This window comes from Plecotus auritus (genome assembly GCF_963455305.1).
Source record: "Plecotus auritus genome assembly, chromosome: X".
NCBI lineage: Eukaryota > Metazoa > Chordata > Mammalia > Chiroptera > Vespertilionidae > Plecotus > Plecotus auritus.
The window spans coordinates 65,922,811-65,939,862 of NC_137784.1; positions in this window are offsets into that span (position 1 = coordinate 65,922,811).

The following is a 17,052-nucleotide window of genomic DNA, read 5'->3' on the forward strand; positions in this document are numbered from 1 at the left end:
ATATCATACCTACTGGAGCAGCTATAGTAAAAAAAGAGTGGTAAAATGATTGCTGAAGAAGACAGGGATAGGTTTAAACACTCATTAACTTTTGATTGGAATATATAATGATGTGGCCATTTTGGAAATCTGGCCATCAAAAAGTGAAACAGAAAATTAACATATGGCCCTGAGATTAAACATAAACATAAGCATTAGCATAAACATAAACATAAACAGTATAAGCATTATGCATAATACATAAAGGTAGAAACAATTCAAATGTGCATTAACTGAAGACCATGGGAATCAAATATGGTATCTATAATAATAAAAGTGTAATATGCTAATTAAACTGGACAGCCAAATGACCTTCTGGACATCATTCCACACGAAGCTGTGGTGGTGGGGGCTGAGGCAGAGGTGGTTAGGGGAGATCAGGCAGGCATGCAGAGTGGTTAGGGTTGATCAAACAGGCCAGTGGTTAGGATTCAGGGGTCCCAGATTTTGAGAGGGATGTCTGACTGCCAGTTTAGGCTTTATCGGGATTGGGCCTAAACTGGCAGTTGGACATCCTCCAAGGGGTCCCGGATTGCAAGAGGGTGCAGGCCAGGTTGATGGATTGGATGCCACCCCCCCACCATGTATGAATTTCATGCACCGGGCCTCTAGTATCCATATAATTGAATATAATTCAACAATATAAAGAATGAAGTAGTGATACATGATGCCATATGTATGAGTCTTAAAAACATTATGCTAAGTCTAAGAAACTGATCACTAAGAAGCCAATTATAAATACTTTATGATTTTATCTTTGTGAAATGATAATAACAGGCAAAACTATTGAGATAGAGAATAGATTCATTTTTGTTTAGGACTGAGAGTGATGAGAGGATTAGGAGTGATGGCTGGGGGCAGATAATTAAAATTTATGAAATTGATTCTGGTGATGAGTATGAACCTTTGTGAATATACTAAAATCATTTGAATCATACATTTTAATAGAGAGAACTAACCAAAATAACATGACAACTATGAAATTAGTAACTGAGATTATTACCAATTTCAGGCATAGTAAAATTGATTTTCACTTTTTAAATCTTGCTAAAATTTTTAAATAATTTTTATGAAATATCTGTGATGTTATACCTAGTTAATCTACCTCTTTTAAATATTGAATTTAAAAGACTAAATATATTGCTTATTTTAAGCAAGTGAAATAATCTATTGAGTCAGCTAGGAGGCAGTGTTATCTTTTTTATAAAGCATGCAGCCACCATACTACAAGTCTGATGAATAATTGTTATATATTTAAATATTTTTTTCAGGGAGAGTTCACATCTGCTAATCAAATGTGCCCCTACATTTCTGTGTTTCATATACTTTTAGGTTAATAATTATGGATGGAATCCACTACACAAACAGACATAACTATCTTTATAAGCATGATACCACATAGAGACTCTTCAAAAAACAATGAAACAATTTTCTAAATAAAATTTTATAACTTTTGTATATCAGAAGTGATAGGGGGAGCCTGTAATCTGATAGACAGAGCACCTGAATTAATCTGAAAAATAATCCTAGCAGTTTAAATCTTAGACCACATATATTTAGGTGAATAGGGCACTAAGTTTTTCTTAAGTTTCCTTTTCCAGCCTGTGCGAAGATATTGAGGAGGTGACTCAGCTGTGAATCTAGCAAGCAGAACTGATAAGCAGGGTCAGACACCAGGAGTCAAAACATCATCTCATTGCCTGATGACTAATGACAGTAGGTGAAGTCTGTGGACCCCCGGGCTGCACATTAGCAACCCAGCTAATCCTGTCCTCTGTACCTTACTGAAACAGGATTTGAGTGCTAATAAGTGCCCTGTCTTCTTGGTTGGCTAGCCTTCTTAATAAACGCCTTATATGATTCAACCGTGCTTTCATTATTGGACACAGTGACAGGCAGCCTGAGCCCAACTGGGGGTTTCCCAGTAACAAAAGGAATAAAAAATGAAAAGATAAATATCAAAGTGCAAAATTTATTGAAACATAACAAGCAAGAGAAGGAAGAAAATTAAGAAAATCAATAGGAATAGAATGGAGAAAATGGAATCAGGATAAAATGGAGAGAACTAAGCTTAAGTTAATAATGACATTAATAAATGAATAATTCCTACAAATAAGAATCATTTGATAGAAAAAATGAGAAAGATGATTAGATCTTTACTGTTTGATACATAATAGACCTTCAATGAATGAATCAGGAAATTCAAGATAGAAATATTAAAATGGTAAATGAATAAATGAGAAGATGCTAAACCTCTACACTCATTGAGAACAAAATGATTAGTTTAAATCTAATAAAATTTGTATAGTATTTGCACGCTGAAAATTACAAAGTGTTGATGAAAGAAATTAAAGATCTAAATAAATGGAGAGACATATCAGGGTCATGAATAGGGAAACTAAAAATAGTAAAGATGTCAGTCCATCCCAAATTTATCAATATGCTTGACAAAGTTCCTATGGAAATCCCAGCAAATATATTTGTAGATATAATAAACTATTCTAAAATGTATATGGAAAGGCACAGGCCTTGAAATAGCTTTAAAATCTTGATAAAAGAAAAATAAGAGGAAACACTCTACTTAATATTAAAGCTTACTGTGTACCTACAGTGATCATCCAAGTTTTGTATTGGGTCCATGGAACAGAATAGACAGCTCATAAATGGGTCCACACAGCTATGCATAACTGACTTTTGACAAAGTGCTAAAAGCAATTCAATGTGAGATAAAGTACATTACCAACAAATGCTAGTAGAGCAATTAGATACCTGAAATAAAAAATAAACCTGGACCTAAATTAAACACCTTATACAGAAATTAATTTAACACATCGAGGACGGATCAAAAGAATTCTTGATTCATATTACAAAGTGTTTTACAAAGTATCATACTTTAAAAAGATATTAGCTTGTAAGAACATGTAATAAATAACTTCAAAATGCAATGGGTATTTAATTTTAAAGCGTGCCTTTAACATTTATGTAAAACATTTTTTGTACTCGTTCAATAGAATCTTATTTGGCCACTGGGTAAAGCTAGCAATAAAACTACTGGTCCACAATGTGTTAAAATGGATCATGGTCTTAAACATAAAAAATAAAACTATAACAGCTTTAGAATACATAGGTGAAAAAAATCTTTCAGCCAGCACCTGCTAAACAGTCCTTATACTTGTCATCAAAAGTATGAGCAATAAAAGAAAACAACTGATAAATTGAACTTTATCAGAATTAATATGTTTGCTCTGCAAAAGGTCACTATAAAGAGGAAGAAAAATGAGTTTCAGACTGGAAGAAAATATTTGCAAACTGCATATCTGACAAAGACTTGAGTCAAGAATATATTTTCAAAACTTTCAAAATCAACAGTTAAGAAAAAATAACAATCCAAATTAGAAATGGAAAAACACAGGGAAAGTTATTTCAAAGAGGATATACAGATGGTAAATAAGCCCATGAAAAGATGTTCAACGTATCTAACATTTAAGGAAATGCAAATAAGGGCACAATGAAGTATTATCATACAATTATTAGAATGGCTAAAATTTGTAAAAAGTAACAATATGAAATGCTAGTGAAGATGAACAGATTCTCTTTCTCTTATATTACTTGTGGGGATGCAAATAGCACAGCTTTAATAGTTTAGTAGATTCTTAAAAACTGAAAATAAACTTAATATATGACCCAGCAATCATTTTCCTATACATCTATCCCAGATAAATGAAAATGTATATCTACACAAAATATGTACATAATTGCTCATTGAAGTTTTATTGTCATTTATTCACCATCCATAACTGAAAAAAAAAAGTTAAACAATAGGTGAATGGTACATTTATGCAATAAAATACTACTTAACAATAAAAAGGAACACCACTATTGATACATGCAACAACTTGGCTAGATTTAAAAGGTTATCATGCAGAGGAAATACAATCTGAAAAGGTCATACACTGTGTGATTCCATTTATATAAATTTTACAAAATGACAATGTTATGGAGATGAAAAGCAGATTGCAAGGTGTAGAGAGATTTTGGGAAAGTGGAATGGGAGTTGCTATAAATAACCAGTTTGAGAAAGATATTTGTGATGATGGAATAGTATTGTATCTTGAATACAGTAAGCTACATGAATCTGCATGTAGGAAAAGATAGAATATAACTATACATACAAATTTTACCATTGTAAAATCCATAGTTTTGATATTATATAACTGTAACATAAGATGAACCCATTGGCAGAAACTGGACAGAAGGTACAGAAGGTCAATCTCTTGTCACTTTGTAATTTCCTGTGATTCTAAATTATTTCAATCCTATCTAATAAAGAGTAATATTCAAATTAACCATCATTCCGCTACACCCACAAGCCATGCCCACCAGCCAATCAGGAGTGAATATGAAAATAAACCCAACCAAGATGGCTACGGCCACAGAGAGCAGGAGGGAGGCTTGGGTCTCCCCGGCATTGGAGGAAGCCAAGTTTTCTGCCTGCCCTTGCCGGCCTAGGCCTCCACTCAAGGCTACAAAGTTTCAATGATAGAAGATACATAAAACCAAACAGAAATGGTGGCAGCCACAGAGCTGGAAAGAGCAGGAGGCTAGGGTTGCCCCCAACCATGGAGGAAGCCAAGCTTTCCACACACCCTGGCCAGCCCAGTCCTCGCTTAAGGCTACAAAGTTTCAATTATAGAAGATACATAAATCCCAACAGAAATGGCTGCTGCCAGGGAGCAAGCAGAAAGCTTGGCTCTGCTCCAGGCTACAAAGTTTCAATTATAGAAGATAAATAAACCCCAGATATCAGGGCCTCCGCTTGGGTCACCAGGGGGCGTGGCCAGCCTGCAAACCACCACAGGCCCCTCACCCAGGCCACCCCATGCCCCAAGGGAACCCCCACCCTGATCTGGGACACCCTTCAGGGCAAACCAAATGCCACCCCCATGCACCAGGCCTCTATCTTATCTAATAAAAGAGTAATATGCAGATTGACCATCACTCCAACACACAAGATGGCTGCCCCCATGTGGTCAAAGATCCTGCCCCCATGTGGACACAAGATGGCCATCACAAGATGGCCAGCAAGAGAGGGCAGTTGGGAGGGACCAGGCCTGCAAGGGAGGGCAGTTGGGGGTGATCAAGCCTGCAGGGGAGGGCAGTTAGGGGTGACCAAGCTGGCAGAGGAGGGAAGTTGGGGGTGACCAGGCCTGCAGGGAAAGACAGTTGGGAGGGACCCAGGCCTGCAGGGGAGAGCAGTTGCGGGGGACCAGGCCTGCAGGGGAGAGCAGTTGGGGGTGACCAGGCCTGCAGGGGAGGGCAGTTAGGGGTGACCAGGCCTGCAGGGGAGGGCAGTTAGGGGCAAACAGGCTGGCAGGGGAGCAGTTAGGCATCAATCAGGCTAGCAGGGGAGTGGTTAGGGGGTGATCAGGCTGGCAGGCAGAAGCGGTTAGGGGCAATCAGAAAGGCAGGCAGGCAAGCAGTTGGGACCCAGCAGCCGTGGATTGTGAGAGGGATGTCCGACTGCCTGTTTAAGCCAGAACCCAATGGGATTGGGCCTAAATGGGCAGTCGGACATCCCTCGGGGGTCCTAGATTGAAGAGGCTGCAGGCTGGGCTGAGGGCTCCCCCCTTCCTCGTGCACTAATTTCTTGCACTGGGCCTCTAGTTTAAAAATAAAAGAAATAATATAGTAGTCCCCACCCCTTACCTACAAGAAATATATATTCCAAGATCCCCAGTGGATGCCTGAAACTGCAAATAGTATTTTGTACACTATGATTTTTTTCTACATGTACATACCTATGATAAAACTTAATTTATAAATTAGGCACAGTAAGAGTTTAACAAGAATAATCCTACCTAATAAAGAGAGAATATGCTAATTGACCCTCACACCATTGCAAAGATGGAAGCGCTCACAGCCAATAAGGAGGGAATATGCTAATTAACTGCCCAGTTCTCAAAGATGGCGGCACCCACAGCCACAAGATCGTGGCGCCCAGTCCCCTCAGCCCAGCCAGGGCAGCAGGCAAGCAGCAAGGCCGGGCCTGCCCCCAGGTGGGCCAGGCCACTCCGTGCACCTGCCTCTAGAGTCCCCCAGTCCCCTCAGCTCTCCAGCCATCCAGGGCCAGCCCAAGGCACAGGCAAGCCTCAGATGGTGACTGTCCAGCCCCCCAGGGCCACCCGAGGCTTGCACTGCTGGCAGTGGCAGCAGCACAGGTGTGATGGGGCATCACCTTCCCCTGATCGCTGGGTCACCTCCCATCCCTGTGGGCTCCCAGACTGTGAGAGGGGGCAGGCTGGGCTGAGGGACCCCTGATCCAATGCATGAATTTTCATGCACCGGGCCTCAAGTTAATAATAAAATAGAACACTTATAACAATATATTGTAACAAAAGTTGTGTGAATGGTATTGCTCTCATTTTCTATCTACCTATCTATCTATCATCTATCTACCTACCTACCTATCTGAAAGGTTCAAAGTGGGCCAGGGTCACACACCTATAACATGAGGCCATAATGTATCAAAAGAAATTTTAATTCCAGGCACTTGGGTGCAGGTGGGCTGAGTCTGACAAAAAGGAGTCAGTGGAGAGTGCAGCAAGTGAAAGGTTTTTATTAACTTTTGCTGGCTGCAAGCCATTCTGCTGATGTAAATGTCCAGTTCGTCCTTGGTTCCTCCTGGGAACAGATGTCCAGTGGCTATCTCTGGGCTATGTCGTGCTCAAGGTTGCAAACTTTCTGCAAGATATCTGCTAAGCTCCATAAGTTTTCTCTGTGCCATTATATTCTCTTTAACCATTTCACTATCTATCTGTTACTCTCTCAAAATATTGTATTGTACTCACTTCTTTACTTAAAGAAAACACTTTACAGCTTCTCTTTGGCATATTCAAATACCAAGAATCACTATTTTTGCACTTTGGGCCATCTACCTATATAATAAAAGGCTAAAATGCAAATTTTCCCCTCGACTTGGAGTTCGCCCAGTAGTTCGCCGGTTACTTTGACCAAGGTTGGGGCCAGCCAGCCAACCACCCACGGTCCCTCACCCTGGCCAGCCCGGCCTGATCAGCCACAATTGGGGCAGGCCGGCTGAACCCCACCTGTGCATGAATTCGTGCACTTGGCCTCTAGTTATTAAATAAGATAGGGGTTACTTGAATAAAAGCACTATGATATCTGGACAGTTTATCTGACAACCCCGATATCTGCTAAGTGACTAATGGGCAGGGTGCATATACAGCATGGATACACTGAACAAAAGGATGATTCCCATTGGTGTGGAACTGAGCATGACAGCATGATATTACATCATGCTACTCAGAAGGGCACAATTTAAAACTCATCAATCATTCATTTCTAGAATTTTTTATTTAATATTTTCAGACCACGGTTGACCTTGGGTAACTGAAACTGCAGAAAATGAAATTGCAGACAAGGGGGAACTACTTTACACATCACAACCATGTAGGATTTTTCCAGTTATTTAAGGGTGGTTGAAAATTGTGAGTTATCAATGAAATTCATACCATTAACAGGAAAAGGAGGAAAATATATGGTTATCTGCTGATAAAAAAATTGATAAATGTAAAATTTTTATAAAATGTAACATAAGGGAAATATCTCAATTTTATTAGAAAATCATTTACATAAAACCTACACTTAATATATTTAATCATCTCATCTGAGATTTGGAATGGGAAATGGGTGCAAGTTATCTCAATCCCCATTCAGTGTTGTACTGGAAGTCCTAAATAGTATGCAGTGACACACAAAAAAAAAAACAATGCAGTAAGTGTAAAAAGGTAGAGTTTGCTTGGTTGTTTTCTTTGTTTTTTTTGTTGCTTTTTGTTTTTTATCCCACATGTGAGTGAAATCATATGGGTTTTTTTCCATCTGACTTATTTCATTTAGCATGATACTCTCAAGATGCATTTGTTAATGTAAAACAAACAAACAAACAAACAAAAACAATAAAAACCATTCAAACCTCTAAAGAGTTCTTGCGAGTTTATTTGAGCCAAACTGTCAACAATTGCCAGGAAGCAGTATCTCAATGGATTGGGATAACGCTTGGGAGAATGGTAGGTTTTTACCTTGTTTTTATAAACTACCATCAATAGGGGAGACATAAATGGGTTACATGAAATCCATTGGTCATTGATTAGGTAGGTGGGAAAAAGCAAAGCAGAGAAACCTCTGGGATTGGATAAAAAGTGAAATGATGGACACATGCTTCTTTTACATAGATGGATACAGGATAGTTAACAGTCAACAATTAACATCTATAATAATAAAACCGTAATGTGCTAATTAGACTGGACAGCTGAACGACCTTCTGGACATCCTTCCAGACAACATTATGAATGAATCTGGGGCTACAAGGGCCTAGGCAAGCCACTGTGGCTGCGAGGGCTAAGCCCCTTGCATGAATTTCATGCATCAGGCCTCCAGTGATAATAATAACAGGGAGGGAATTTCTCATATCCACCCTGGTGCCATTTGTTGCAACCTGAAGGGTCCTAAAAAGGGAAGTTACAAATTACCCAAACATTTCACAGGTAATCGGGCAGTTGAACATCCCTCTCACAATCCAGGACTGCTGGCTCCCAACCGCTCACCTGCCTGCCAGCCTGATCACCCTCTAACCACTCTCCTGCAGGCCTGATCAATACCTAACTGCTCCCCTGCTGGCCGGATTGACCCTAACTGCCCTCCCCTGCCAGCCTGGTTACCGCTAACTGCCCTCCCCTGCCAGCCTGGTCACTCCTAACTGCCCTCCCCTGCTGGCCCAGTAACCCCTAACTGTCCTCCCTTGCCAGCCTGGTCGCCCCTAACTGCCTTCCCCTGCTGGCCTGGTCAGCCCCAACTGCCCTCCCCTGCAGGCCTGGGTCCCCCGAACTGCCCTCCCCTGCAGGCCTGGTCCCTCCCAACTGCACTCCCCTGCCAGTCATCTTGTGGTGGCCATCTTGTGTCCACATGGGGGTAGGATCTTTGACCACATGGGGGTGGCTATCTTGTATGTTGGAGTGATGGTCAATTTGCATATTACTCTTTTATTAGATAGGATAATTTTGCTTATATGTTTTAGTTTATTTTTCTCAAAACAGAGACCCTAAGACACTGATTCTCAACTGGATGTATATCATTAATCTGAGTCCATGGACTGTGTACAAATCACAGCTACTAAGAAAATAGTTATTGGTCTTTCATGTACACTACCATTGAAAGACCCAGTTTCCCAAGGAGGGTGAATAGAATAAAGATGCTAGTTCAAAAAGGATGAGGATAGAAATGTGCCAATCTGTAGTTTTTCAAGTGACATTAAACCATTAGGCATTTTGTCCCTATGAGCTTCTAAATTCAGTGGTCCAGCAGGCATTGCAATGAATTCTCATTCAGTCACAGATAATCAACTTTAGTTATTATGAGGAGATAGGATTACTGCTATAAAATGGAGACAGAGATTAACATAAGTGGAATTTAGTGGATTCACTGGATAATCTCTTGGTGTTCCCATGATTAGTATTAATGATATACACCCAGTTGACAATCAGTGTCTTAGGGTCTCTGCTTTGAGAAAAATAAACTAAAACATATAAGCAAAATTATCCTATCTAATAAAAGAGTAATATGCAAATTGACCATCACTCCAACATACAAGATGGCCACCCCCATGTGGTCAAAGATGGCTGCCGCCAAGTGGACACAAGATGGCCACCACAAGATGGCTGACAGGGTAGTGCAGTTGTGGGCAATCAGTTGGGAGGGACCAGCCCTGCAAAGGAGGGCATTTGGGGGCGACCAGGCCTGCAGGAGAGAGCAGTTGGGAGGGACCAGGCCTGCAGGAGGGAGCAGTGAGGGGCAACCAGGCTAGCAGGGGAGGGCAGTTAGGGGTGACTGGGCCAGCAGGGGCGGGCAGTTGGGGGGGACCAGGCCTGCAGGGGAGGGCAGTTGGGGGCAACCAGGCCTGCAGGGGAGGGCAGTTTGGGGGACCCAGGCCAGCAGGGGAAGGTAGTTAGGGGCGACCAGGTCTGCAGAGGAGGGCAGTTAGGGGCGACCAGGCTGGCCAAGGAGGCCAGTTAGTGGTAACCAGGCTGACAGGGTAGTGCAGTTGTGGGCAATCAGTTGGGAGGGACCAGCCCTGCAAAGGAGGGCATTTGGGGGCGACCAGGCCTGCAGGAGAGAGCAGTTGGGAGGGACCAGGCCTGCAGGGGAGGGAAGTTGGAGGTACCAGGCCAGCAGGAGGGAGCAGTTAGGGGCAACCAGGCCTGCAGGGGAGGGCAGTTAGGGGCAATCAGGCCAGCAGGGGAGCAGTTAGGCATTGATCAGGCCTGCAGGGGAGTGGTTAGAGGGTGATCGGGCTGGCAGGCAGAAGCGATTAGGGGCAATCAGGCAGGCAGGCAGGTGAGCAGTTGGGAGCCAGCAGTCCTGGATTGTGAGAGGGATGTTCAATTGCCCAAGAGGGATTGGGCCTAAATGGGCATTCAGACATCCCTCGAGGGGTCCCATATTGGAGAGGGTGCAGGCTGGGCTGAGGGACACCCTCCCCCCACCCTATGCATGAATTTCATGCACCGGGCCTCTAGTAAAGTCAATAAATATCTATTTTTTGCATTCTCTCACAGCTTCTTTTATGTGAGCTTCACCCAACTATGACAGCCTATCCTGCACATCCCACTCCTCTGCAGTGCCCAGTACCTACATTCTGTATATTGGCTCTCAAATTCCATCCATGTTATTTCAAATGGTAAGAATTCCTTCTTTTATACAGCAGTGTAGTATTCCATTATGTAGATGTACCAGTTTTCTAATCCACTCATTTGCTGATGGGCACTTAGGCTGTTTCCAAATCTTAGCTATTGTAAATTGTGTTGCTATGAACATAGGGGTGCATACATCCTTTCTGATTGGTGTTTCTGTTTTCTTGGGATATATTCCTAGAAGTGGAATTACTGGGTCAAATGAAAGTTACATTTTTAACTTTTTGAGGAAATTCCATAATGTTTTCCACAGTGGTTTCACCAGTCGGCATTCACACCAGCAGTGCAAGAGGATTCCTTTTTCTCCACATCCTCACCAGCACGTGTCATTTGTTGATCTGTTGATGATAGCCATTCTGACAGGTGTGAGATGGTACCTCATTGTTGTTTTGATTTGCATATCTCAGATGATTAGTGACTTTGAGCATTGGTCACACAATTATTGTTTAATAGCATGCTTTCAGCCTCCATGTGTTTCATTTTTTTTGTTTTTATTATAGTTGATTTCTAATATTATGCCTTTTTGTCTAAGAAGGTGCTTGATATGATTCAATCTTCTTGAATTTGGAGAAACTTTGCCTGTCACCCAATATGTACTTTATCTTTGAAAATGTCCCATGTGCACTTGAGAAGAAACTATATTTTGTAGCTTTGTGGTGAAATGTTCTAAAGATGTAAATTAAGTCCATCTGATCTAGTGAATCATTTAGGATTGCTTTTTCTTTGCTGTGTTTTTTGTCTAGAGGATTTATCCAGTGATGTCAGGGAGTATTAAAGTCCCCTATTATGATTGTATTGCTATAGATCTCTCCCTTGATATCTTCCAGAAGTTTTTTTTTGTTTGTTTGTTTTTGTTTTTTTTTTTTTTAATATATTTGGGTGCTCCTGCATTGGGTGCATAAATGCTTACCATAGTTATATCCTCTTGTAGTATCGATCCCTTTAGTATTATGAAGTGGGGGCCTTCCATATCTCTTGTTATGGCCTTCACTTTAAGGTCTATTTTTTTCAGATCCAAGTATTGCTATCTCAGCTTTTTTTTTTTTTGCATTTCCATTTGCTTGAAAGATATTTTTCTATCCCTCCACTTTCAATCTGTGTGAGTCCTTTATTCTGTGGTGGGACTCTTGTAGACAGCATATATTTGGTTCGTGTTTTCTTATCCATTCAGCCACTCAAAGCCTTATGATTAGAGCATTTAGTTCGTTTACATTTAAAGTTATTATTGATAGGTACTTGTTTGTAGCCATTTATTTTTTTGTGCCTGTGTTCCTTCTTCCCTTATTTTTTACCAGAGGCCCGGTGAATGAAATTGGTGCATGGGGGGGGATGTCCCTCAGCCAGGCCTACACCCTCTGCAATCTGGGATCCCTCGAAGGATGTCCTACTGCCAGTTTACAGGGATCAGGCCTAAACTGGCAGTCAGACATCGCTCTCACAATCCGGGAATGCTGGCTCCTAACCGCTCACCTGCCTGCCTGCCTGCCTGATTGCCCCTAACCACTCTGCCTGCCAGCCTGCTCACCCCCAACTGCCCCCAGCCACCGGCCTGCTTGCCCCCAAATGTCCTTCCCCACCAGCCTGATCACCCCCAACTGCTCCCTGTGCCAGTGTGCTCGCCTGCAACTGCCTCCCCTGCCGGCCTGCTCCACACTTTTCCCATAGTGGCTGCACCAGTCTTCATTCCAACCAGCAGGAAATTAGTGTTCCCTTTTATCCACATCTTCACCAGCATTTGTTGTTTGTTGATTTTTTTATGATAACCATTCTGACAGGTATGAGGTGATATTTCATTGTGACTTTAATTTGCATTTCTCTGATGATTAGTGATTTTTGAGCACTTTTCCTAACTGCCCCCCCTGCTGGCCTGCTAGCCCCAACCTTCCCTCCCCAATGGCCTGCTCACTCCCAACTGCCCCCCTGCTGTCCTGATCACCCCCAACTAACCCCCACTGAGGGCGTGCTAGCCCCCAACTGGCCCCCCTGCTCGTCTGCTTACCCCCAAGGGCCCCGCCCCCCACCAGCCTGATCACCTACAACTGCTGTCCCATTCTGGCCTGATCACCCACAACTCCCCTCCCCTCTTGGCCTCTAACCTCCTCTACCTTGGCCCCACCACCATAGCTTTGTCCAGAAGAATGTCCGGAAGGTTTCCTGGATGGTCTCCCAATCTAATTAGCAAATTACCCTTTTATTAGTATAGATAGAGGTCTGGTGCACAGGTGGGGGCCAGTTGGTTTGCCCTGAAGGGTGTCCTGGATCAGAGTGGGGGTTCCCTTGGGGCATGGGGCAGCCAGGATGAGGGGCCTGTGGTGGTTTGCAGGCTGGTCATGTCCTCATGGGGTGAGGGTCCCCACTGGGGTGCCTGACCAGCCTGAGTGAGGGGCTGATGGCTCTTTGCAGTCTGGCCAAGCCCCAGAGCAGGGACCCTCACCCCATGGGGGTGTGGCCAGCCTGGGTAAGGGGCTGAGGGCTGTTTTCAGGCTGGCCACACCCCCTTAAGTTTGGGGGTCCCTGGCCAGCCTGGGTGAGGGGCTGATGGCTGTTTTCAGGCTGGCCATGCCCCCTGGTGATCCAGGCTCCCAGCCCCTCTTTGAGCGGATGTCAGGGCCGCCTGGAAGCAAGTATCTGGAATTTATTTATCTTCTATAATTGAAACTTTATAGCCTTGAGCAGAGGTCAGGGCCAGACAGGACGGGCAGGAAGCTTGGCTTCCTCCATCGCCCGGGGCAACCCAAGCCTCCTGCTCACTGCAGCTCCATGGCCACTGCCATCTTTGTTGGGTTAATTTGCATCCTCGCTCCTTATTGACTGGTGGGCGTAGCGAAGTGATAGTCAATTTGCATGTTTCTCTTTTGTTAGTGTAGATTCTTTTTATAGCAGTCCCTTTACTATTGCTGGCTTGGTAGTGATAATGTCCATTAGCCCTTTTTTTTCTGTGATGCTCCTTATTTCCCCCACAATTTTGAATGATATCCTTGCTGGATAGAGTATTCTTGGATTTAATCCTTTGCTTTGCATTACTTTGTATACTTCATTCCATTCCCTTCTGTTGTATGTGCTTCTGTTGATAAATCAAATCATTCAATACACTAATGGGGGATCCTTTGTTGGTAACACGCTGTCTCTCTTGCAACCTTTAAGATTTTCTCTTTATCATTAATGTTTCCTATTATAATTATGACTTGTGTTGGGGTGGGTCTTTTTGGGTTCATCTTGTTTGGGACTCTCTGTACTTGGGTGACTTTTTTCTCCCTATATCAGGGAAGTTTTCTGTCATTATTTCTTCAAATACTAGTATGTTCTCTAATCCTTTCTGCTTTTCTTGTCCTTTTGGCACTCCTATTATACATATGTTACTTCATTGTAAGTTGTCCCAAAGCTCCCTTAGGTTCTCCTGCTTTTTAATTTTTTCTCCAATTGCTGTTCAAATTGAACTTGATTCTCTGCCCTATCTTATAGCTCACTAATTCAGTCCTCCACTCCTCTTAGTCTACTGTTGAAACCTTCGATGGTCTTCTTTATTGTAGATATATAACTTTTGATTTATTCTTGGTTCTTACATAAGTTGTTGATTTTCTCGTCCATCTTGTTTATGAATTGTATGACCACTACTCTGAATTATTTTCCTGACATAATGCATTCCTCAGTTTTATTTAGTTCCCTTTTTGGGGGGTGTGATTCCTTCTTTTTTTTCCTTTGGGGGTTTCTTTTTTATCTTCCCATTTCTGCTGTTGTTGTAGGGTCCAGGTTCCCAGTTTTGCTGACAATCGGGGGCTGGTAGCTTGGGTGCCCAGGAAACGTGGCCATAGTGGTTTGGGGTGGTCCACACATGCTGACAGTCAGGGGGCTGGCTCTGGGTGCATGGGACCTGTGCTGCTGGGGTGGGTAGGCTGGATGGGAACACACTCCAGGACTCACAGTAGCCTGAGACCAGTAAGAGTGGTGTCAGTGTCCATGAGCCTGCAGCTGTGGTAGCAGGTCTTTGTCCATATTGGCTGTAGGGTCAGGGTTTTCTTCTGAGGTCAGTGTGAGTGGTGGTGAGTCTGGGCTCCCAGTCACAGCAACCCTGCCCTTCAAGATAGCGTGGTTTCTGTGCCGGTGCCAGCTTCCCAGGAGTGCCCACAGCAGTAGCAGGGGTTCCCCATCCAAGAGAGCCCAGTCCACCAACCCCCAAAATCTTGCAGGATCAAACTTTCACACACACACACACACACACACACACACACACACACACACACACACCACATTTCCACACACTCCCCTTTCACTCCCCACTCTCTCCCTCGCTACTGTCCTGCTGGCCGTCATCTTCTATCTCCCTCTCCATAGGTTTTTTATCCATTCATCTACTGATGGGCACTTGGGCTATTTCCAAATCTTAGCTATTGTAAATAATGATGCTATGGATATAGGGGTGTATATATTCTTTCCGATTAGAGTTTTGCATTTTTAGGATATATTCCTAGAAGTGGGATCACCGAGTCAAAGGAAGTTCCATTTTTAATTTTTTGAGGAAACTCCACACTTTTCCCATAGTGGCTGCACCAGTCTTCATTCCAACCAGCAGTTAATTAGTGTTCCCTTCTTGTCCACATCTTCACCAGAATTTGTTGTTTGTTGATTTTTTTATGATAACCATTCTGACAGGTATGAGGTGATATCTCGTTGTGGCTTTAATTTGCATTTCTCGGATGATTAGTGATTTTTGAGCATTTTTTTCATGTTTCTTGGCCATTTTTATGTCCTCTTTGGAGAAGTACCCATTCAGGCCTTCTGCCCATTTTTTAATTGGATTGTTTGTCTTCCTTTTGCTGGGTTGCAAGAGTGCTTTGTATATTTTGGATATCAACCTCTTATTAGATGTATCATTGGTAAGTATGTTCTCCCATACAGTGGGTTCCTTTTTCATTTTGATGGTGGTTTCTGTTGCTGTGCAGTAGCTTTTTATTTTTCTGTAGTCCCATTTTATTTTCTCCTTAGTTTCCTTTGCTTTAGGATATGTATCTATAAACATATTGCTATGTGAGTTGTCTGAGATTTTATTGCCTATGTTCTCCTCTAAGGTTTTTATGGCATCATGCTTTACATTTAAGTCTTTTATCCATCTTGAGTTTATTCTTCTGTATGGTGTAAGCTGGTGGTTTAGTTTTTGTAGCAGTATTTCTTTCTGATGTATCTTCAAGGGCAAGGGAAACAAACAGATAAACAAATGGGACTACACCAAACTGAAAAATGGTTTTCATAGTAAAGGAAACCATCAACAAAGTGAAAAGACAAGCCACTTATAGGGAGAACATATTCATCAATACATCTTATAAGGGGTTAATATCCAAAATTTATAAAGAAATTATAAAACTTAACAGGAAATACAAACAATCCAATTTTTAAAATGGACAAAGTACCTGAATAGACACTTCTCCAAAGAGGACATACAGATGGCCAATAGCTGTATGAAAAGATACACAATGTCACTAATTATCAGGGAAATTCAAGTTAAAACCACAATGAGATATCTTTTCACCCCTGCCAGAATGGTTACCATCAATAAATAAACAAAAAAGCACTAGCCAGGCTGTGGAGAAAAGGGAACACTAGTGTTCTGTTGGTGGCAATGAAGATTGGTGCAGTGCCTACATGCTGTGGAAATAGTATGGAATTTCTTCAAAAAAGTAAAAATGTAAATTAATCTGAAGAAACCAAAAAAAACTAATTTAAAAGATTAAATGTGCCCCTATGTTCATTGCAGCATTATTTACAATAGCCATGATTTGGAAGCAGCCCAAGTACCCATCAGTAGATGAGTAGCTAAAAAAGCTTTGGAAAATTTATGCAGTGGAATACTATTCAACTATAAAAAGGAACAAAAATTTTCCCTTATCAACAGCATGGGTGGACCTGAAGAACATTATGCTAAGTGAAATAAGTTAGTTAGATAAAAAGTACATATGATTTCACTCATATGTGGCATTTAATGAAGAAACTGGACTACCATGCAAAACAGATACAGACCCATAGATATAGAATAGGCAGACAGTTCTGGTGGGGTGGGGATGTGCTGGCGGTTAGTGGAGGGATTGAACAAAAACAAAACAAAGCAAAACAAACAAACAAAAAAGAACTCATGCATATTGACAACAGTGATGGGAAGCATCTATACTAATAAAAGGGTAATATGCAAATTGGTCAGGAAGCCCTCCCAATAATAACTTAACAGCAGGCTGCATGGGGTGACCAGGCTGGCAGG